Source organism: Physeter macrocephalus, chromosome 16 (genome assembly GCF_002837175.3).
Source record: "Physeter macrocephalus isolate SW-GA chromosome 16, ASM283717v5, whole genome shotgun sequence".
Classification (NCBI taxonomy): Eukaryota; Metazoa; Chordata; class Mammalia; order Artiodactyla; family Physeteridae; genus Physeter; species Physeter macrocephalus.
Genome location: NC_041229.1, coordinates 64,418,796 through 64,441,095, shown reverse-complemented (window position 1 = coordinate 64,441,095; position 22,300 = coordinate 64,418,796). Strand labels below are relative to the sequence as shown.

Sequence of the window (22,300 nt, the reverse complement as noted above, 5' to 3'; positions counted from 1 at the left end):
CCATAATTCAAAGAGAGTGATGTACCACAGTGTTCTTTGCAGCTCTGTTTACAATAGCCAGGACATGGAAGCAACCTAAGTGTGTATCAACAGATAAATGGATAAATAAGATGTGACACATATATACAATGGAATATTACTCAGCCATAAAAAGAAACGAAATTGAGTTATTTGTAGTGAGGTGGATGGACCTAGAGTCTGTCATACAGAGTGAAGCAAGTCAGAAAGAGAAAAACAAATACTGTATGCTAACACATATATATGGAATCTCAAATAAAATGGTTCTGATGAACCTAGGGGCAGGACAGGAATAAAGGTACAGACGTAGAGAATGGACTTGAGGACATGGGGTGGGGGAAGGGTAAGCTGGGAGGACGTGAGAGAGTAGCATTGACATATACACTACCAAATGTAAAATAGCTAGCTAGTAGGAAGCAGCTGCATAGCACAGGGAGATCAGCTCAGTGCTTTGTGACCATCTAGAGGGGTGGGATAGGGAGGGTGGGAGGGAGGCACAAGAGGGAGAGGACACAGGGATATATGTATACATATAGCTGATTCACTTTGTTATACAGCAGAAACTAACACAACATTGTAAAGCAATTATACTCCAATGAAGATGTAAAAACAGAAAGAGAGACCTGTGGTTTACAAGAAAAGCTGTGGGAAAAAAACACATTTTGCTTTATTGTTTTTCTTACAAAACAAATTCATTTGTTTAATTGGGGGTCGGGGGTTGGAGTTGCAGAGACTATACTTGGCCAAAACTGAAATCTGTGATCTTTTCCATTCAAGAAAGTTAACTGAAGCTGACATGACTTCTGGGAAGTGCATTGCAGCTGACATCTGGGCATGCCCCATGCCAAAGTGTTATCATGAGAAACTGGTCCACCAGGAATGGAATTTGAATCCAAAAGATTGAGTAAAAAAAAAAAAGAAAAAAAGTTATCTGGACTGTATCACCTTTTTGGAATGAACAAACTTAAAATTTTTATAGCATAACTCTTTCTCTAGTGGGATGCTGTGTCACAATTGGCAGTTACTTGTTCTTCCTAACACAACTCTATTCTATTTCATAGGGCTTCATCCCAGTGTTTTAAAACCTTATAAGTGACAATACATTTTAGAACTACCATCCCAGACCCCTGCAGAGTGCTAAACACATCTTTGGTACTCTGAAAAATGTTCGTGGTTATAGTATAATATATCCTTAAGTACCAGTGCAGTGCAGAAAGCCTTCTGTCAAAATGCAAATCCTATTTTATGTAACCATTGCTTCAATTTATTTATGTCTTTTATCTGTAATCTTGCTTTTCTTCTTGGTCTTGAAAAAAATGAGATTCTATATCCAGAAATGCTTTAGGAATGCTTACTATGCTGTAAAAGGCAAAGGAGCTCTGGATCTTTATGTTAATACTTGACATTTGTGTAATCTTAAAACACCATTGACCCCAGATCTTTTTGTTTTCCATGGGTGAGCCCTTGTCGAAGACAGTATAAAGATTAAGGTACACATCTCACAGGATGAATGTAAATAAATTATAAATATTTCCTATTCCTTCTCCTCCTTAAATCTGAAAATCATACTTCTTGTTATTTAAGTCATTGATTAAAATGGTGAAAAGAGCAGAACTTCATAGTAGGCCACTTGACACTTCTTTTTCGGATAGTGTCAATCTACTTAGCAAATGTGATGGGAAAGGTAATTTGGAATCTAATCGCAGAATGCCTAGAATGTCATGTTACGAGTTTAGATTAATGTTATTCTCTAGTCACTAAGAAGCATGCAATAGCATTCTCTAGAACAGGGCAGTGACCTGCTTGTGTTTCAGAAACTTAACAGCAGTGTAGAAGATGTTCAGGAGGATTGAGAGGTTAGAGGAACAGAAACCACTTAATAGGCTAGTGTAACAGGTGAGTGTTGATGAGAGTACTTAAGGAGAGATCCACAAAGAAAGTTATCTATAGCATGGTTTGCTTTTAGCAAGGGAGACAAACCAAATGCCTATGGAGGCCAAACAAATAAGGCAAATGAGTTAATTAAGCAGGCCAAAGGAAGAGACTGTCTAATGAGGGCAGCCCCTCAGCCCCAGCAGTTGTCACCATGCAGGAATGCAGGAATATTTTTACCACGTCTTTCAGTTTTTCAAAAGAAGTTAGAAATTTAGCTTTTATGTAGAATCTTTTCATTTTTAAATGTTGGCTTAATTTTTTAAAAGGCTTCGACAGCCAAAAAAGAAACACATCTGCAACCAGATGTAGCTAATAGGAGGCTGACTTTACAACCTGTAGCTTTTAGCTTCTTCTGGTTGTGAATTCTTGAGTGTAGTAGGGAAAAGGCCTAAGGATAGGAATTTAAAAGCTTTTGATGAGATATAGCCTGATAACATAATTGAGAAAAGAATGTAAAATGCAAAACTTATGACTCTCTTTGTGGATAATGGAAGCAAAGATTTTATTAAAAACTCGTCCCTAAAAAGCACTTTATACATAAATTATTCTTCTAGTTTATTTTGCTTAGGTAGCACTGTTTCCTTCTTATTAGTCAGCATTGTTAGCATTTTTGAGTAATCATAGATTTGATGGAGACTTGTGGAGGAGCTGCTGAATTACGGAAGAAGTTATTACAGCAGAAAATAAATTATGTGGTGCTATAAATACTTAACTCAGTGACTCAGCAAATTCCCTTTATGTCCAAAGGGAAACATTTTGTACCTAACTCATGAAGTCTGTTTTTAATTTCTGCAGCCTTGCAGTTGTCCCCGTTTGTCACTGATAGATTTTTCTGTGATGAGAGAGGCATAAAGATAAAGAGAGACCACTTTCAGAGGGAGATTAAGTACTGGGGAAATGAAAGCAGGGAGAACGCTCAGTCATAGGACTACTTCAGTACTGACGGCAGGGGATTACCAGGAAGAAGTCAGAGAACCAGCTGGAATGACCGTGAGAAATTAAATAGTTTTATTATACTCTTGGGTGACATTTCCAGCTAATAAAATTAGAATGAATATTGTAATGTTAGAAGCAAACCACTGGAAAACATGTAATTAACTTTTTAAAAATTCAACAAGCATTCTGTATATCCCCAATACTCATATTTAAGATACTTTAACCAGACATTTGAGTTGATTCCAAGATGTGCCAGAGATGGCTTTAAGAGAGAGATGATATGTACACAAAAATTTTTAATTATTTGTGTTTAATTGATTAATAGTTTAATGCTTAGTTTTTAAAACCTAATAAATTGTTGGCCTTTTAATAAATATTTATTATCATCTCTTAATGACCATGGGAAGATAGGAACAATATAGAAACTGATTTCACATAATACATTTTCTTATAAAACAGTAAGGTATTACTTCTTTAAAAAAAAAAACCCTCTGTACCTTGATCATTTTTGTTGTAATACTAATACTAATACTCTTTATTGCTATTACATTGTACTACGTTGGCAGCTAAAATCTGTCAGTAGTCGTTCTATCTTATATAATTCTGAGAGAGGTTTTAAGATGGCATTTTTGCACATTCTTGAACAAAAATAGTCCTAGATGTAAATAGAATGAAATAATTGTTAGAGAAGTATAAACAAAGTTCTATATAAGGTAGTGTCTTAGTCCGCTCAGATTGCTGTAATAAAATACCATAGACTGGGTGGTTTAAACAACAGGATTTTATTTTCTCACAGTTCTGGAAGCTGGAAATCCAAGATCAAGGTTCCAGCCAATTTGATTTCTGGGTAAGGACTCTCTGGCTTGAATCCAACTCTTGCTCTGTCCTCATAGGGCCATACCTCATGCATATGTGGGGAGTAGAGAGGGAGGGGGAGAGAGAGAAGAGCTCTCTGGTATCTCTTCTTATAAGGGCACTAATCCTATCAGATTAGGGCCCCTTCCTTATGACCTCATTTAACCTTAGTTACTTCCTTCAAATACAACCACACTGGGGAGTTAGGTCTTCAACTATGAAGTTTAGGGAGGCACGAACAGTCCTAACAGATAGGAAATAGAGAGAGAGTAACCAGGAAAGGCATTTTGAAAGAGACCTTTGAATAGGCCTTTGGAGAATGAATAGGATTTTAACCATTAGAGATTGGAAAGAGAGATTCCAAGTGGCAGAAATAGTTTAACCAATGTCATGGCAGTGGGAAAGCAAAGAATATGTTCAGCACACAGAGCATTCAGCTCCTTCACCTTCAGGATGACATCTACATAAGTGAATAGTACTCAGGAAGTCCAGAAAGAGAGGATGTGGCCAAATTATTTAATATCTTATAAAACATCATTTCCTGGTTTCAGTACTGCTCTAACTAGCTGTGTGACCTTGATTATGTCACTTTACTTCTGTGTGTCTTAACATCCCCATGTGTCAATGAAAAAATTCAACTATCTCTGAGGTTTCTTTTAACTTAGGGAGTCTATACTTCAAAAAAAAAAAGTAATGATTTAAGTTTAATATGGGTTTGTGTGTGCCTGTATACTTTCACATTTGTGCTCTCACACCAGCAGATATGCATACCTCTGCAAGTGTTTGATGATAGGCATAAAAACCTACTGTCCCTTAGGTATGTTGAACTTGAACTCCTCCCACCTCTCCATGAATTAGGAACCTTTCTCTGCATATTCCAAGGACCCAAACTGGACCTCCCAGGGAGAACTGACCAGGCAAACTGGGAGATAGATGATTTCCCCAGCCTTGTTCCATGCCCTTTTCCAACTTCACTGGCCCTCTTATTTTCTCCTGCATCAGACTTCCAGTTTCCTCATAACTGCTTTTTCTACCCTGCTAAGGAAACTTAATCTCAAAGCCTTTTTCGTATTCATTGGTAGGCAACTGGCTAAAGGTATCCCCAAACCTTCAGGAATATTTGCCTTTTAGTAGGAACTAGACCTTAAACTATAAGAAAGAAACATGAATAGTAAAATTCTAGACATTAATAAATGGACATAAAAGCTGGGAATTGGGGTGCAGAGGTGGATTTTCTGGTGTTCCTAAAATCCTTAGAAGTGGGAAATGATCCCTTGGAGCTTAAAAACCATCCCCAGTCCTAGAAGAGTTTAATATAGCTTTACAGCTATTTTATTCTTAGCCTGGACCTGTCTTAGTTATTTTTAGCTAGATAATACTGTTTTTTACTTATTTTTTAGAATTCTGGGTATAGTTGTGGACTTACCATGCAAACAGTTAGGTAACTTTGACCTGATCTTTATGATTCAGTAGATAATTCTTCTTGGGAAACGGCTACTAGATGAACAGCTTGTTCATCATTCTAGAGGCTCAGTTTTAATGAATCTTTCCAAAATAAATAAGGAACAGTAGAACGGAAATTGAAGAAGGGCTGTTTTCCTCAAAAACAAGGGCATATTTCTTTTCAAGAAATAACCTTTTCCCCCATTATGTATAGTCAACTAATAATACAGAGTTTTTCTTCTCAAAAATAGGTTGGTCTGCCTCTTATCAGATACACATCCAAGTCAAAAAGGTGTTGTCTTTATAATGAACTTAGGTGACTTATCTGAGAATATTCTATCCATCAGAAGCACTTCAATGTCCAGCCCTAGTACTCACTGCTCTGTGGCCTCCTGTTTGCGTGGGCACCAGCTTCATGACTCATACCGGCTGTCCATCACTTGTTCTCTGAAGACCACAGTTTCAAAATATAACTCTTAGAAAACAGTTGCAGTTACTTCACCTGCAATTGACTGTACTATGGTTGCAACCTACAATTTGAGTCTTTATTTGGTCATTGACAAGAGTCTTAAGTTTTTGAGTCAAAATTTCAATAAAATTCAGAAATTAAGGCCCCAAGATGTTGATTTTGTTGTTTGTAAGGATGCTTTCAGGACTTACTTTGCTTTTCATAATTCTAACAAAATAATTCAACAGTGTGTGTGTCTTTGTGTGTCTAGAAAAGTTGAGTAGATGGAAACTAAGGAAGGAGAAGATGTACCTCAAAATTGTAATCTAACAGTACTGTGATTTCTGCTTTCATCTAGTAAGAAGTAGAAAATAGTTTAAGGAAGAAGTTCATTTTTCTTAAGATTATTTACTTGGTAATAAAACTCAAGTTAAAAATCACTTGAAATCAAAGCTTGCTGATTGTGTTTTCCCTCTAGATTCTTTGTTATCAGAACAGTCTCTAAGATAGTGATGACATTATCCAAATTTAATCAGAGGATTTAAATTCTAAAGTTTAATCACATAAGAAAAGAAATGTACTTTTCCAGGGGATACATCTTTGTCTTTTTTATCCTAATATAGTAGTGAACTGTTAACATGCAGGACATCTAGAGCTGGATGACTGTTGCCAGTTTTCTAGGTGTCTGGCCTGCCCGGCTGCCTCTGTATATCCCTAAAACTGCTTACTATTCCTCTACCCAGGCAGGGGCTTATATTTTCTGGAGATATCCATGACTTCCCACATGGGCTTTCGGCTGTTGCACATTGCCACCATCCATCCCCATAATGCTTTTCATCTTGTAAAACTGAAACTCCATACCTATTAAACAATATCATTCCGCATTCACTTCTCCCCCTATCCCCTGGTAACCACCATTTCATTTTCAGTCTTTATGATTTTGACTGCTCTAAGTACATCTTATAAGTGGGATCATACAGTATTTGTCTCTCTGTGACTGGCTTACTTCACTTAGCATGATGTCCTCAGGGTTCATCCATGTTATAGCATATTGCAGAATTTCCCTTTTAAGACTGAATAATTGTATGTATATACCATGTTTTGCTGATCTATTCATCAGTCGAAGAGCACTTGGGTTGCTTTGACATTTTAACTATTGTGAATACTAATAATGCTGCTATGAACATACCTGCACAGATATCTTTTTAAGGCTCTGCTTTCAGTTCTTTTGAAGTAGAATTGCTGGATCATATGGTAATTCTATTTTTAATTTTTTAAGGAATTAATCATGCTGTTTCCCACAGCAACTATACCATTTTACATTCCCACCAACAGTGTACAAGGGTTCCCCTTTCTCCACATCCTCACCAACACGTGTTATTTTCTGATTTTTTTTTTGAGTAGCCATCCTAGTGGGTGTAAGGTGGTATCTCATTGTAGTTTTGATTTGCATTTCCCTAATAATTAGTGATGTTAAGCATCTTTTCATGTGCATATTGGCCATTTGTATGTCTTCTTTGGAGAAATGTCTATTTCAGTCCTTTACCCACTTTTTTTTTTTTTTTTTTTTTTTGTGGTATGCGGGCCTCCCTCTGCTGTGGCCTCTCCCGTTGCAGAGCACAGGCTCCGGCTGCATCGGCAGGCGGACGCGCAACCACTGCGCCACCAGGGAAGCCCCTTTACCCATTTTTAATCAAGTTGTTCTGTTGTTTTTGAGTTTTAGAAGTTCTGTGTATATTTTGGATATTAATCCCTTATCAGATATATGATTTGCAAATATTTTCTCCCATTGTGTGGGTTGGCTTTTTGCTCTGTGGATTGTGTCTTGATGCACAAAATTTTTAATTTCATGAAGTCCAACTTGTCTTTTTTCTTTTGTTACCTGCGCCTTTAATGTCATATCTAAGAAATCATTGCCAAATCCAATGTCATCATATTTATATAAGACACTAATCCAAATCTCTTTAGACCTGTGTAGCACACTGTAAAAATTGCTTTTTAGTGATTACTTCAGGTCACTGAAAAGACTCTCCAAGCCCTAGAAAGGTAGTTTTCCTTTCATCTCTGATAAAGTGAAATCCAAGAATCATTAGTATCACCAAAGCTATTTTTAGAGTAGCTAATCTATAATTTTTATCTAGGAACAATATTCAGTTCCATCAACGGAGGAATGAGTTACTTTAGAACATGTGCTATTTTGGGTAAATGTATAGCATCTTTGCCTTTGTCACTCCATCTCTGGAATCTGCCAAGACAGTAGGACTTGGGCATTGGAACCAGTGGTTGTCAGTGCCTCTTCCACTCTCACTTGTTAAACCGTTGCATTGTTCCAAATATCAATTCTCTCACTCTAGATCAATTTGCTTAGATCAAATTCCTCTGTGCTCCAGGAGGAATTTTGTACATACTAATGAACAAAGAGAAAGAAACAGTATAGATCATTACTCTGAGCAGTATAAATCAAGGGAATGGCTTCTTGTAAATTAGATTTCAGTTAATGGGTATCTTTATAGAAATGTATCCTTGGGCTTCCCTGGTGGCACAGTGGTTAAGAATCCGCCTGCCAATGCAGGGAACACAGGTTCGAGCCCTGGTCTGGGAAGATCCCACATGCCGTGGAGCAACTAAGCCCATGCGCCACAGCTACTTAGCCTGCACTCTAGAGCCTGCGAGCCACAACTGCTGAAGCCTGCATGCCACAACTACTGAAGCCCGCGTGCCTAGAGCCCATGCTCTGCAACAAGAGAAGCCACTGCAATGAGAAACCCGCGCACCGCAACGAAGAGTAGCCCCCGCTCACCACAACCAGAGAAAGCCTGCACGCAGCAACGACTACCCAACTCAGCCAAAAATTAAAAATAAATAAATTAATTAATTAATTTTTAATAAAAAGAAATGTATCCTTAAGACAGAGATTGCATAATAGATTGAGGCCAAATCACAAAATTTTAATATCCAGCAATTAACCTAGGATTAAAACCGTAAACATTTGGGGGAATTCCCTGGAGGTCCAGTGGTTAGGACTCCATGCTTTCACTGCCAAGGGCCCGTGTTCAATCCCTGGATGAGGAACTAAGATCCGACAAGCCATGTGGCATGGCCAAAAAAAAACCTTAAACATTTCATTTCAAACCACATAGTTGAAAATCTTATTTGGACTACTTTCCTGCCTTGATAAATACAGTAAAATAAGCACAATTGGCCAAACTTTTTATTCCAGTGTTTTATAGAACTTTGGATTTATTATTTGAAATACAGTTCTTACCTAGGAACAGAGATTCTGTAGGTAAAGTTCCAATAACCTGCCGAATCTTAGCTGAGCCTAAAACATGCCCTGCAAGGTTTGGAGTTTGAATTTGTCATTTTTCTGAAATCTCTCAAGTACTAGGGATAAATACTATACCTGTGGTTGCTAGAGAGTAAAAACTCTACATGACATAATAGAGATTTATTTCCAGACCACTCAAGGGCCCACATATTTTGTAAGAACAAAATTCTAAGATAATGAAAGAACTTTAACACTTGCTTCTAGGTCATTATAATAGAAGTTGACCCATCCACTAACTTAGTCTAAACATATTTCTTTTCCGTGTCTCAATTTACATATTTGTAAAAACGGGTTTCAAAAGAATATTCTCTGAGAAGCAACTAATAAAAATTATTTTCTATTTAACTTTATTCCACATATAATAATTGTATTTTAAAGTGTTTTCTAATTTAAGACCTTTCAAAGTAATATATGTATATAAGTCAGAAATATAAAGATTACACGGTTTATAACAAAAAACAAAGGTCCCTTCCTTACTTCCAAGATCTGCTTTCCAGAGACAATCATGTTCAATTGTTCAGATGTTTCTTTTGGTATTTGGCTTAGTGTTTCTAACAGGCTTTTACTGCTGTTTCTTAATTTTACAATGTTAGACGTTATCAGTTGACTTGGAATATGAAAATTTAGATCTCCTACTTTTACCACCATACCACCTCTACATATTCTTACTTATAAATTCCCTCCCTCCTTCCATTCCACACAAATACCACCCCACCTGGCAAAAAGTCTGATGCTGTAGTGATTTCTAATCCTTTGTGTCGCCCATTTTTTTCCTTGTGCTCCTTTATAGGATTCTCCTTTAAGGATTAAGTGTCCCTAATGATATACTTTAATGTGGTTCTTTTTTCATTCAGTTTGCCAGACATGAGATGGTTCCTTCAATTTGAAAATCCATGCCCTTCAGTTTATTTATTTATTCATTTATTTAATCATCTGTTTTTCCTATTTTTCTTTCTCGAACTCCTACTAGTCAGATACTAATGCCTAGACTAATACTCTATTTTTTTTCAATATTTTATTATGAAATTTTTCAAACATAGAGAAAAAATTTTTTAATTTACAGTAGACATCCATAAACCTACCATCTAGAGTCTAGTATTAACATTTTTTCTATCCCTTCTTTATACATATCTATCCATCCATCAATCCGTCTTATTTTTTATGTATTTTAAAGCAAATTATAGCCAACATATAATTCCAGTACTTCAACACACGTGTCGTTTTGTAGTGAGAATTGTAATTAGAGTTTGCATTTTCTTCTTTTGAGGTAAAATTTACATACAAACTTATGTGTATATTTACTACGTTTTTTTAGTAGTTTTTTTTTAAATAAATTTATTTATTTTATTTATTTATTTTTGGCTGCGTTGGGTCTTCGTTGCTGCACGCGGGCTTTCTCTAGTTGTGGCGAGCGGGGGATACTCTTGGTTGCGGTGCGTGGGCTTCTCATTGCGGTGGCTTCTCTTGTTGCCGAGCACAGTCTCTAGGCATGCGGGCTGCAGTAGTTGTGGCACGCGGGCTCTAGAGCACAGGCTCACTAGTTGTGGCGACGGGCTTTGTTGCTCCGCGTAATTTGGGATCTTCCCGGACCAGGGCTCAAACCCGTGTCCCCTGCATTGGCAGGCAGATTCTTAAGCACTGCACCACCAGGGAAGCCCTTAGTAGCTTTATTAAGGTATAACTGACACATAAACTTACATAGTTAAACTGTACAATTTGATTTGATAAGTTTTGACACGTATATATATATGTGTATGTACATACATTCACATATACATTCCCCCGTGGAACCATCACCACAATCAATATAGTGAACATACCCATTACCCCAAAAAAAGTTTCCTCATGTTTCATTGTAATCGCTTCATCTCATCTAACCTTCACCCCCATCCCCAGGAAACTGCTGATCTAATTTCTGTCACTACAGAATTTGCATGTAGTTAGCATATTCTATGGTTATACATAAATGTAGTTATACAGTATATGATCTTTTTTGTCTGATTTCTTCAGCTTAATTATTTTGAGATTCATCTATGTTGTTGCAGTTTATTCCTTTTTATTGCTGAGTAGTATTCCATTGTAAAAAAAAAAAAAAAACAACTCTGCAGTTAACCTTTTGGTGAACATTTGTTGTTTCCAGATTTTATCCATTACAAATAAAGCTACTGTGAATAGTTGTATACAGATCTTTGTATGGACATACATTTCATTTTTTCTTGAGTAAATACCTCAGAACAGGGTGGCTGGATCATATGGTAGGTGTATGTTTAACTTTTTAAGAAAAGGCCGAAGTTTTTTTCCAAAGTGCTACCATTTTATATTCCTTTCAGTAGTGAATGAGAGTTCCAGTTCCTCACACACTAATGTCATTGCGTTTAATTTTAGCCATTCTATAGATATGTAGTGATATTTCATTGTGTTTTTTTTTTTTTTTGCGGTACACGGGCCTCTCACTGTTGTTGCCTCTCCCGTTGCGGAGCACAGGCTCCGGACGCGCAGACTCAGCGGCCATGGCTTACAGGCCTAGCCGCTCCACGGCATGTGGCATCTTCCCAGACCGGGGCACGAACCCGTGTCCCCTGCATCGGCAGGCAGACTCTCAACCACTGCGCCACCAGGGAAGCCCTCATTGTGATTTTTATTCTCATTTCCCTAATGACTGATAATGTTGAGAGTCTTTTCATGTGCTAATTTGCTTCTGTGTATCATATTTGGTAAAGTGTCTATTCAGGTATTTTGCCCATCTTTTAAAACTAAATTGTTTGTTTTCTTACTGTTGAGTTTTGAGAATTCTTTACATATTCTGGATATAACTCCTTAGCAAATTTATGATTTGCAAATATTCCTAGAAGCCTTAGAGTATTAGGTTTTACATTTAAGTCTATGATTCCTTTTGAGTTAATATTTTTATATGGTACTAGATATGATCAAAGATTCAATTGCTCTGACACCATTTGTTGCAAAGATTATCCTTTCTCTACTTAATTGCCTTACACCTTTGTCAAAAATCACTCTCTATATATGGGGGTCTGTTTCTGTATATTTTGTTCCTTTGATCTATATATTTACCTTAACATCAGTCTTGAATATCATAGCTTTATAATAAAAGTTTAAAAATCAAATAGTGTTTGTCCTCCAATTTTGTTCTTCTTTTTCAGAGTTGTTTTGGCTATTCTAGGACCTTTGAATTTCCATATGAATTTTAGAATGTTATTCCATTTCTATAAAGGAAAAAGCCTTCTGGGATTTGGATTGGGATTACATTGAATCTTTAGATAAATTTAGAGGAACTGGGCTTCCCTGGTGGCACAGTGGTTGAGAGTCCGCCTGCCGACGCGGGGGACACGGGTTCGTGCCCCGGTCCGGGAAGATCCCACATGCTGCGGAGCAGATGGGCCCGTGAGCCATGGCCACTGAGCCTGCGCATCTGGAGCCTGTGCTCCGCAACGGGAGAGGCCACAACAGTGAGAGGCCCGCGTACCGCAAAAAAAAAAAAAAAAAAAAATTTAGAGGAACTAACATTTCAACAATATTGAATCTTCCAATTGATGAATGAGATCAATCCCTCCATTTATGTAGGTCTTTATTATTTATTTAGGTCTCTCAGCTTTTGTAGTTTTCAGTGTCCAGGTTTTAACATATTTTGTCAGGTTTATTTAACCCCTAAAATATTTTAGGTGTTAAAATATTTTAACACCTAAAATATTTCATTTTCTATGCTATTATAAATGGTTTTGGTTTTGTAGTTTCAGTTTTCATTGCTAGTACATAGAAATACAGTTGACCCTTGAACAACATGGGAGGCTTAGGGGCACCAATCTTTTATCTTTTATTCTTTTATATAACTTTACAGTCCACCTTGTGTATCCATGGTTCTCTGTTCACGGATTCAACCACCTACAGATCATGTAGTACTGTAGTACATATTTAGTGAAAAAATCCACATGTAAATAGAACCGCACAATTCAAACGCATGTTCAAGGGTCAGCTGTACAGTTTACTTTTTGTACATTCATCAGTATCCTGCAATCTTGTTTAACTCATTCAACAAGTAGCTTTTTTGTAGATTCTAGCAGATTTTCTGCAAAGACAATGATGTTATCTACAATAAAGACAGTTTTACTTCTTCCTTTCTAATCTGGATGCCTTTTGTTTTTCTTGCCTTATTTCACTGGCTAGAACATGCAGTACAATGTTGAGCCTGTACTCTTCCTGATCTTAGGGGAAAAGCATCCAGTCTTTCACCATTAAGTATGATGTATAGCTGTAGGTTTTTCATAAGATGCCTTTATCAGATTAAGGAAATTCTCTTTTATTTCTAAATGCTAAGAGTTTTTATCAGGCATTTCGTCATATGCTTTTTCTGCATTTAATAGTCATATGGTTTCTATCTCAGTTTGTTATGGTGAATTACACTAATTGATTTCAAATATTAAACTTACCCTGAGTTCCTAGGATAAACCTCACTTGGTCATAAAGTACATTTGGCCCTTGAACAATGTGGGACTTAGGGGCACTGACCCTCCTCACAGTCGAAAATCCACATATAACCCTACAGTTGGCCCTCTGTATTCAAGGTACCACATCCTTGAATTCAGTCAACCACAGATTATGTAGTACTGTAGTACATATTTAATGAAAAAAAATCCATGTTTAAGTGCATTTCAAACTTGTGTTGTTCAAGGGTCATGTATTCTTTTACTGTATGCTATATTTGATTTGCTAAAATTTTGTGTAGAATTTTCGCATCTGTGTTCATGGAGCATATTGGGCTTTTAAAAAATTTTTATCGAGGGACTTCCCTGGTGGCTCAGTGGTTAAGAATCCACCTGCCAGTGCAGGGGACATGGGTTCAATCTATGATCTGGGAAGATCCCACATGCCATGGAGCAGCTAAGCCCCTGAGCCACAACTACTGAGCCCTTGTGCCACAACTACTGAAGCCTGCATGCCTAGAGCCCACGCTCTGCAACAAGAGAAGCCACTCTAATGAGAAGCCCACGCACCGCAATGAAGAGTAGCCCCCGCTCCCTGCAACTAGAGAAAGCCCATGCACAGCAATGAAGACCCAATGCAGCCAAAAATAAATAAATTTATTTTTTAAAAAAGAAAATCTTGTATAAAATTTTTATCAAAATATAGTTGATTTACACATATTGGTTTATTTTTGTAATGTCTTCTGGTTTTGTTATTAGTGTAACACTGACCTCATAGAATGAGTTGGGAATTATTCCCTTCTCTTAGATTATTTGGAAGAGTTTGTGTTGAAGGGGTATTAGTTCTTTCTTAAAAGTGTGGTAGAATTCCTAGTGGAACCATGTGTTGAGGGTTTTCTTTGTGGGAAGATTTTTTACTAAAATTTCAATTTCTGTAATAGATATGGGCCTATTAAGGTTATCTGTTTTCTTTTGTTTGAGGTTTGGTAGTTTGTATAAATATCTTTCAAGGAATTTGTCCATTTCATCTAATTTGTCAATATTGTGTCAATAACAAAGTTATTCATAGTATTTATGATCCTTTTAATATCTGTAGAATTTCTAATAATATTACTTCTCATTCTTGATAGTGGTAATTTTATCTTTTTTCTTTGTCTAAGCAGTCTGACTAGAGACTTATCAATTTTATTAATCTTCCCAAAGAACCAGCTTTTGGTTTTATTGGTTTTCTTTATTGATTTTCTGTTTTCTGTTTCATTGATTACTGCTTTAATCTTTATTAATTCCCTTTTTCTACCTGTTTTGACTTTAATTTGCTTTTCTTTTTCTAATCTAAGTATAAGCTAAGGTCATTGATTTGAGACCATTCTTTTCCAATACAGGCATTTATTGCTATAAATCTCCCCCAAAGTATTGCTTTAGTGGCATCTCACAAATTCTGATATGTTGTGTTTTCATTTAGTACAAAGTATTTTCTAATTTCCTTTTTTATTTCCCCTTTGATCCATGAGTTATTTAGTTTCCAAATATTTGAAGATTTTTCTAGATACCTTTCTGCTATTTATTTCTAATTTAATTCCGTTTTGGTCAGAGAATATACTTTGTATGATTTGAATCCCTTTAAATATATTAAGACTTATTGCCCAGAGAGCAGGTTTTATTGATAAATGTTTTTTATGCACTTGAAAAGCGTGGGTTTTTTGCTGTTGTGCTATCAATGTCTATCAGGTTAAGTTAGTTGATAGTGTTATTCAAGTCTATTATATCCTTGCTGATTTTCTGATTACATTTCCATTAATTACTTAGAGATATTGAAATCTCCAACTATAATTGTATATTTATTTCTCCTTGCATTTCTATCAGATTTCATTCATGTATTTTGAAGCTCTCTTGTTTGTACCTAAACACTCTGGGGTTTTATGTCTTCTTGATTAATTGACCCTTTACCATTATGAAATGACCTTCTTTATCTGTGGAAATATTCTTTGCTTTGAAATCATCTTCTATTAACATAACCACGCCAGCTTCCTTTTGACTAGTGTCAGTATACTATATATTCTTCCATCTTTTTTTTAAAGTAAACTTTCAGAGCATTTTGACATTTACCAGAAGTTGCTAAGACAGATAGTTTCCGTGTGTACTTGCCCAGTTTCTCCTGTCAGCAACTTTTTTTTTTAAGTGATAAAGTATACATAGCAACCTTTTTTAAAAGTTTTATTGAGATATAATTCATATGCCATAATAACGCACCCATTCAGAGTATACATTTCAGTGGTTTTTAGTGTATTCCCTTTCACCATAAGCAATTTTCAAACATTTTTATTACTACAAAAAGAAACACCATACCCATTAGCTGTCACTACCCATTTCCCTTCATCCCCCGAGCCCTAGGCCACAACAAATCTACTTCCTATCTCTATGTATTTGCCTGTTCTGGACGTTTCACATGAATGAAGCCATGCAATATGTAATCTTTCATAACTGGCTTCTTTTACTTAGCATAATGTTTTCAAGTTTCATCCATGGTATAGCATGTATCAGTACCTCATATTTTTTTTACTGGCACGTATTACATTGTACATATATACAGCATTTTATTCATCAGTTGATACACACTTGGTTTGTTTCCATCTTTTAAATTGAGATATAATTCATATACCATAAAATTTACTCTTTTAAAGTGTGAAAAGGGCTTTCCTTCTCTATGTAGTAGGGGGTTTCAGCTTTATCTGATCTTCAACATTTGTTACTGCTTATAAATCCATTTTATGACGTCTAAAATTTTATTAACATCATTTATCTGGTGTCTGTTTTCTCATTCTCTTTGTTCTTGTATATTTAAAAAAATTTTTTCTTTTTCTGTCATTTCAGTGGAGTTCAGGGAGCAAAAGAATATTCAATCTGCCACATTTAATTTAAAAATCTCTTAAAATTATTTTTGGAGGGCTTCCCTGGTGGCGCAGTGGTTGCGCGTCCGCCTGCCGATGCAGGGGAACCGGGTTCGCGCCCCGGCCTGGGAGGATCCCGCGTGCCGCGGAGCAGCTGGGCCCGTGAGCCATGGCCGCTGAGCCTGCGCCATACCACAAAAAAAAAAAAAAAAAAAAATTTGGGGGGAAGGAAAATAAATTGTTCAAAATTCCATTACCTTTAATTCATATTCATTTTGTCTTTTTCCTCCCAGTCTTTGTGTACTTACAGACATAATCATAGCATAATTGACTTGTTTTTCTGAAATATAGCATAAGCACTTCATTCATAAGCACAGTATCATATTAACCACTTTAATGGTAGCATAATATTCTTTTGTGTTAATAATGTACCATCATTTGTCTAACCTTTCATCTCTATAGTTAGACATTAAAATTGCTAACTTTGGAGAGGGTATAGCTATTAAAGATAATGCTATAATAAACATTTTTGTTGAGCTTTTGGGCCATTTGCAAGTACACCTAGTAAGAACTATGACTCACCAAATTCCTCCATTTCCTGTGCCAGGACTCACTGATGCCTTTATTCTATTGCTCCTTTTGCAGTTACACCTCAGAGAAAATACCTTGTTTTGTATCTACTAGTCTTTTTGCTGATTATATTCTCCCAATCAGGTACTTTATCCTCCTGGTTTACAGTGCTGTTATAAACAACATCATTAGGTTCATCAGTCCACAGCTTCCAGTAAACACTTATGGATAGATTTTTTTTGGCTTGTTTCTAAACAGGTTTAAGAATATTTAAATCAAATATGTTTAAAAATCTGCGAGTTTGTAAAAATATGAATTTTTTTTAAAAAGTAATTGTTCATCTGTAATAGATGCTGGAAAAACAAGTCATTTTTTAATTTTTGGTGGTTTTTTTTTTAATTTTTTAAATTTATTTTTGGCTGCATTGGGTCCTTGTTGCTGTGCATGGGCTTTCTCTAGTTGTGGCGAGCGGGGGCTACTCTTCATTGCGGTGCATGGGCTTCTCATTGCGGTGGCTTCTCTTGTTGCAGAGCACGGGCTCTAGGTGCACAGGCTTCAGTAGTTGCAGCACGTGGGCTCAGTAGTTGCAGCATGTGGGCTCAGTAGTTGTGACTCACGGGCTCTAGAACACAGGCTCAGGAGTTGTAGCACATGGGCTTAGTTGCTCTGCGGCATGTGAGATCTTCCCAGACCAGGGCTCGAACCCGTGTCCCCTACATAGGCAGGTTTATTCTTAACCACTGCACCACCAGGGAACTCCCCAAGTCATTGTTTTTTAAACTGATAAATGAAGGAATAAAATCATGTTTTTATCCTGCTTTCTAATATACAATATATGTTTGGGTCTCCAAACAGTTGATGAGGGGAAGTTTTTCTTTTTTTTTTTTTTTTTTTTTTGGTGGTACGTGGGCCTCTCACTGTTGTGGCCTCTCCCATTGCGGAGCACAGGCTCCGGACGCGCAGGCTCAGCGGCCATGGCTCACGGGCCCAGCCGCTCCGCGGCATATGGGATCCTCCCGGACTGGGGCACGAACCTGCGTCCCCCGCATCGGCAGGCGGACTCCCAACCACTGCGCCACCAGGGAAGCCCGGAAGTTTTTCTTTAAATATAAAATATATCAGTTATTTCCAGAAAGACTGATCCCTTGATTTGGCTTTTATGTATTTTATCCAGTCTTGGCTTTTGGAATCATCTTGAAAACAAACAGAGCATTTGAGCCATGTTTGCTGCTAACTAAGGAATGAACCATGACGCTTTGGCTAATTTTTGGAGGTCTTGGAGGTCATTACTAAAATGCAGTTTATCACCTTAGTTAAGATATAGGGGCATTTTACCAAAAAAAAAAAAACTGTGCCAATGGTCCTTGAAATAAGGTTAAGTAGATCTAATTTATGTTAAACTTTAATGAACCATATGCACTACCGCATGAGAATGTTCATGCATATGTTGCTTACATTAATTGCTTTCATAAGTTAATTTCTGCTACACAATTTTGGCTTCTGTGCATTTGTACCTTAACAAATGTTCATATCAGCTGTGGAAGTGATTGCAGACAATAAAGTAAACCACTGGTTTACTTCTTTAAATTAAATCTGCCATCTCAAGCTGTAATGCTTGACAGCTCAAGCTTGAGACACAGCTCAAGCTGTGTCTTAATACATTAGAAAAGATACTCAGGAAGCGATGCTCGTGTAATCCAGTTGTAATCACTGTTTAGTCATACCTGGTTAAGTAATAGAGTCATGAACCTCTACATTTGTTTGCTATCTTTTTCCCTCTGTAGTTAATTGGGTGATCATTGACTGCGGTTTACTAGTATTGTGGCAGAATTGATCTGTACTTTTCTTTTTTCTTTTTCCATCAATGGACTTTAATATTACAGAAAGAAAGACAACCAGATTTGCCTCTTACAATAGTATCTCCATAAAATATTCTTGCCAAACAATCAAGCCTGAATCTGATCACGCTTCTAGATCCAACTACCAATTTGCAGGAAATGCAGAGGACAAAAGAGTATATCACATGAGACCATTGGGATGCAGTCAGCAACCACCAGACAGATGGAAGTTCTGTTGGACAAATAATCCAGCTTCTTCAAAAAATAGATTGCAAGTGGAGGGAAAAAAAGAGAGGCAGACAGACAGGTGGTAGAGAAATCTGTAGATTAAAACCAACCTCAGAGATATATAAACTAATGTAATATATGGACCTTATTTGGGTCCTTCCTGAGTCAAACAAACTGATTGTAAAAAAAAATAAAAATACAAAACAAGGAAAAAAACAAAGAAAAACTTTTTAACATTTATAAGATAAATTAAAAATTTAAACACTGACTAGATATTTTATATTAAAAATTATTGTTAATTTTTTCAAATAGATTTGTTAAAAGTCTGTGTGAAATAATTTCTCATTAGAAAAATAACCAATGTACAATAATAACCCAAAAATGTTTATTGGTACAGATAACAATGGGAATATTTCTTAGGCTCCTCTCAAGTAGTTCCAGGAACTATTAAATAGTACTGAAACTAATAATAGAAGTTGACAGTTGACATGAACCATTGTTTATTATAGCTAAAAGGTAGAAACAATACAAATATCCATCAACAGGAACAAGGAAATGCTATATATTCATACAGTGGAATTTCACACAATAGTTAAATTGTGATTAAGAAATTAAATTCTTAGCTAAACTACCTGGGTTTGAATCCCAGCTCTGGTTCCACCATTTCCTGGCAATATTCTCTTGGACAAATTACTTAACTTCTCTGTGCCTCAGTTTCTTCCCCTTTAAAACAAGGGTAATAATAGTACTTATCTCAGTGGATCATAAGATTGCTATAAATACTAAGTAAGTTGACAAATATATATAGTGAGAGATCAGTACAAGTTAGTTATAATGATAATAATTATTATTATTACCTTAATAAGTCTAGCAACATAATACGTGAAAAGCCAAGTGGCAGAATAAAACACAATATGGTACCATTTATATAAAGTTTAAAAACCTACCAAAAAGGGGCAGGGATTTAGATCCTGTTTTGTGTTTTTAGGAATACGAGACCAGGCAAAGGACTTGACAACAAGCTAGTATTTGATTTCTACTAAATTCTGGACCACAAAGGAAAGAAATTGATTCATCCTCTCTTCTCTCAATATTTACTAAGCAGCTTCATACAGAGAATCATTAGAAGGATACGTGGTTTAAGGACTTCAACCCTGCCATTCCAGCTACTGACACTGGCACATCAAATGAGTACTGGGCAATGCTTGTGAATGAATATACTTCTTGTGTAGAAATTTTGTGCCTGGATCTTCCAAGCAGCCCAGGAGAGGTTTAGACCATTACGCATTTGAGGTTACTTGCACTCTTCAGTATCAGGTAGTAGAACAGGAAAAACTATGGTATATTCTCACATTACCTCCGTTTAACTATTTTGATTACTCACCTTCCTGTAAACCCCACTGACTAATGAACACAGTATTCATTGTTGTAGGCCACTGTCTTTCTGTCCCTTCTGAGTTGTTTGTTTACAAAGAGCCAGGTGTTTTGTCCCAATTAATTATATAGTTTAATTAAATATTACATAAGTCAATGAAGTAAGATGTATACTTTGAAAAGCATTAATAAGGAATAAAATGCAATATAATCCTGTATATTCTTTATGGATATAAACAGGTATAAAAACATAAATAGGAATGAAAAATACCTAATTCAGGATCATTGTTGCCTCTAGGATAGGAGAGAAATGGGATCAACAGAGGTACACAGTAGGCTTCAACCAGATCTATAATGTTGTATGTCCTTTGTTTTAAAAAAATGCACAAAGCAAATATGTTTAAGATGTGGTTAAGAGTTGATAATAGGTTTTGAATACATGTTTTTCTCATTTCTGTCTTCCTTTTGTTTGTCTCTCAAGACTAAGCATTTCACCAGAGTTCATCAGAAAATACTCAGAAGTTAATTCTTAAAGTGTCTTAATATGTGGACTTCACAGGCCAGTGCAGAATCATAAAAGGGCTGGCTGGCACCATCCCTGAACTGTGCAGTAGGGTACACTTGTATTCCAGTGTCCAGAACTGGTTAGGAAATACCCAGCAATTTAAACAGTGAATCTTTGTATTCTAATTATTCTTTTTAAGAACATTACATATTTATGGAATCACTCCTCCCAGGAGCTTTTTCTCCTGAAATCTGGCTTCCCTCTGAACTCCCTAATTGAAGCCTTGGGCCTGGAGAGCAAATGTATCTAGCCAGACAGTCCTTAGATAGGCCTCTCATACTGATATCTTAACCTTCCCTTGACCAAATCGTCTCTGAGATGACTTGTATCCATTTATTTGGATTTGAATCTGGCCTGCTGGTTAATGAGCCCCCTGAAGTTTATTCTGCATATCTTGTCCCATGCTGGGTTTCCTTTGAATGCTTTGTGGAAAATGAATGGCATTGCTTAATCTAGTACCTTCAGAGCTATTTTTTCTAGATAAGGAAATAAGTCAACACATTCTTAAACATCTCATAAAATTGCATGGCAAAATATCACTTGTTTATTTAGGATAAAATCATAAGAATTATTATGAAATGTAAAGTAAATATTATTGCCAAAATTGAAGAGGAAAAAAAGATGCCATTTGACAACAGTATTACCACCACCCTCAAACCTTCATTGTGGATTGAGTCTCATCTGTGTACAAAATAAAAGGTCATAAAGCTGGCATATGGGCCAATTCGAGAAACCATCTTGGGAAAGTCTTTTTTTTCAAACCAAAAAAGTGATCAGAATCATGAGATAGTTTTATCTACAGGTGCTTATTTTCTTTGTTTACTAAAACTACTATTAACACTATCATAGAACATAATGAATCTGAACCCCTAAGCAGTATCATTGCATCTTTCTCTAGATAATTATAGTTTTGTTTTGTGAAATATCTTAGTTTTTGTATCTTACAGAAATGACATAGAATAATGGAAAACCTTATCTCTTTTCCCTTTTCTTCTACCCATCTTGCTATGTGACCTTGGGCAAATCCATTTTCTTTATGGGGTCTCTCAAATGTACAGTGAGGGCATGCAGTATTCACCTTCCACGCAACTTTCTAGCCCAGTCAGAATGCATGGCTCCATTTTTGCAATTCTCATTAAAAAAAAAAAGCCTTATATGGATGGAATCTAGGCAGAATAAGGTGCTACTGCCCTCTGCTGGCCCTAAAAACACCTACCCACCAGTGCAGTGGCTCTGCCCATCTGAACAGCAAGGAACTCAGTGCCCCTTGCTTGCACTTGAGAAGACATAGCAGGAAACCACAAAGAAAGGAAGCACATTTCATATTTGGAAAAATAATAATATTTAAAGTATTGGGGAATTAATGATTTCTTATGCATGTATCAGATGCCATCACCATTTGTGACTGACTTGCCACCAAAAAGTGCTTATCCTATAA

At 36.4% G+C, this 22,300-nt stretch overlaps 1 protein-coding gene and 1 long non-coding RNA gene across 6 annotated transcripts in view; both read left to right on the top strand.

Moving 5' to 3' along the window:
* SBF2 (SET binding factor 2) overlaps positions 1-22,300 on the top strand; it is a 519,569-nt gene that overhangs the window by 415,584 nt on the left and 81,685 nt on the right. The window lies entirely within an intron of this gene.
* Positions 2,905-16,410, top strand: LOC114487995 (uncharacterized). 2 transcript variants are annotated; one of them, XR_003683635.2, is made up of 3 exons: positions 2,905-2,943; positions 3,686-3,736; positions 16,271-16,410. It is a non-coding gene; the product is annotated as an uncharacterized lncRNA (long non-coding RNA). The 2 variants fall into 2 exon arrangements; XR_003683634.1 differs by lacking the exon at positions 16,271-16,410 and adding an exon at positions 5,439-5,747 and having other exon boundaries at positions 2,914-2,943.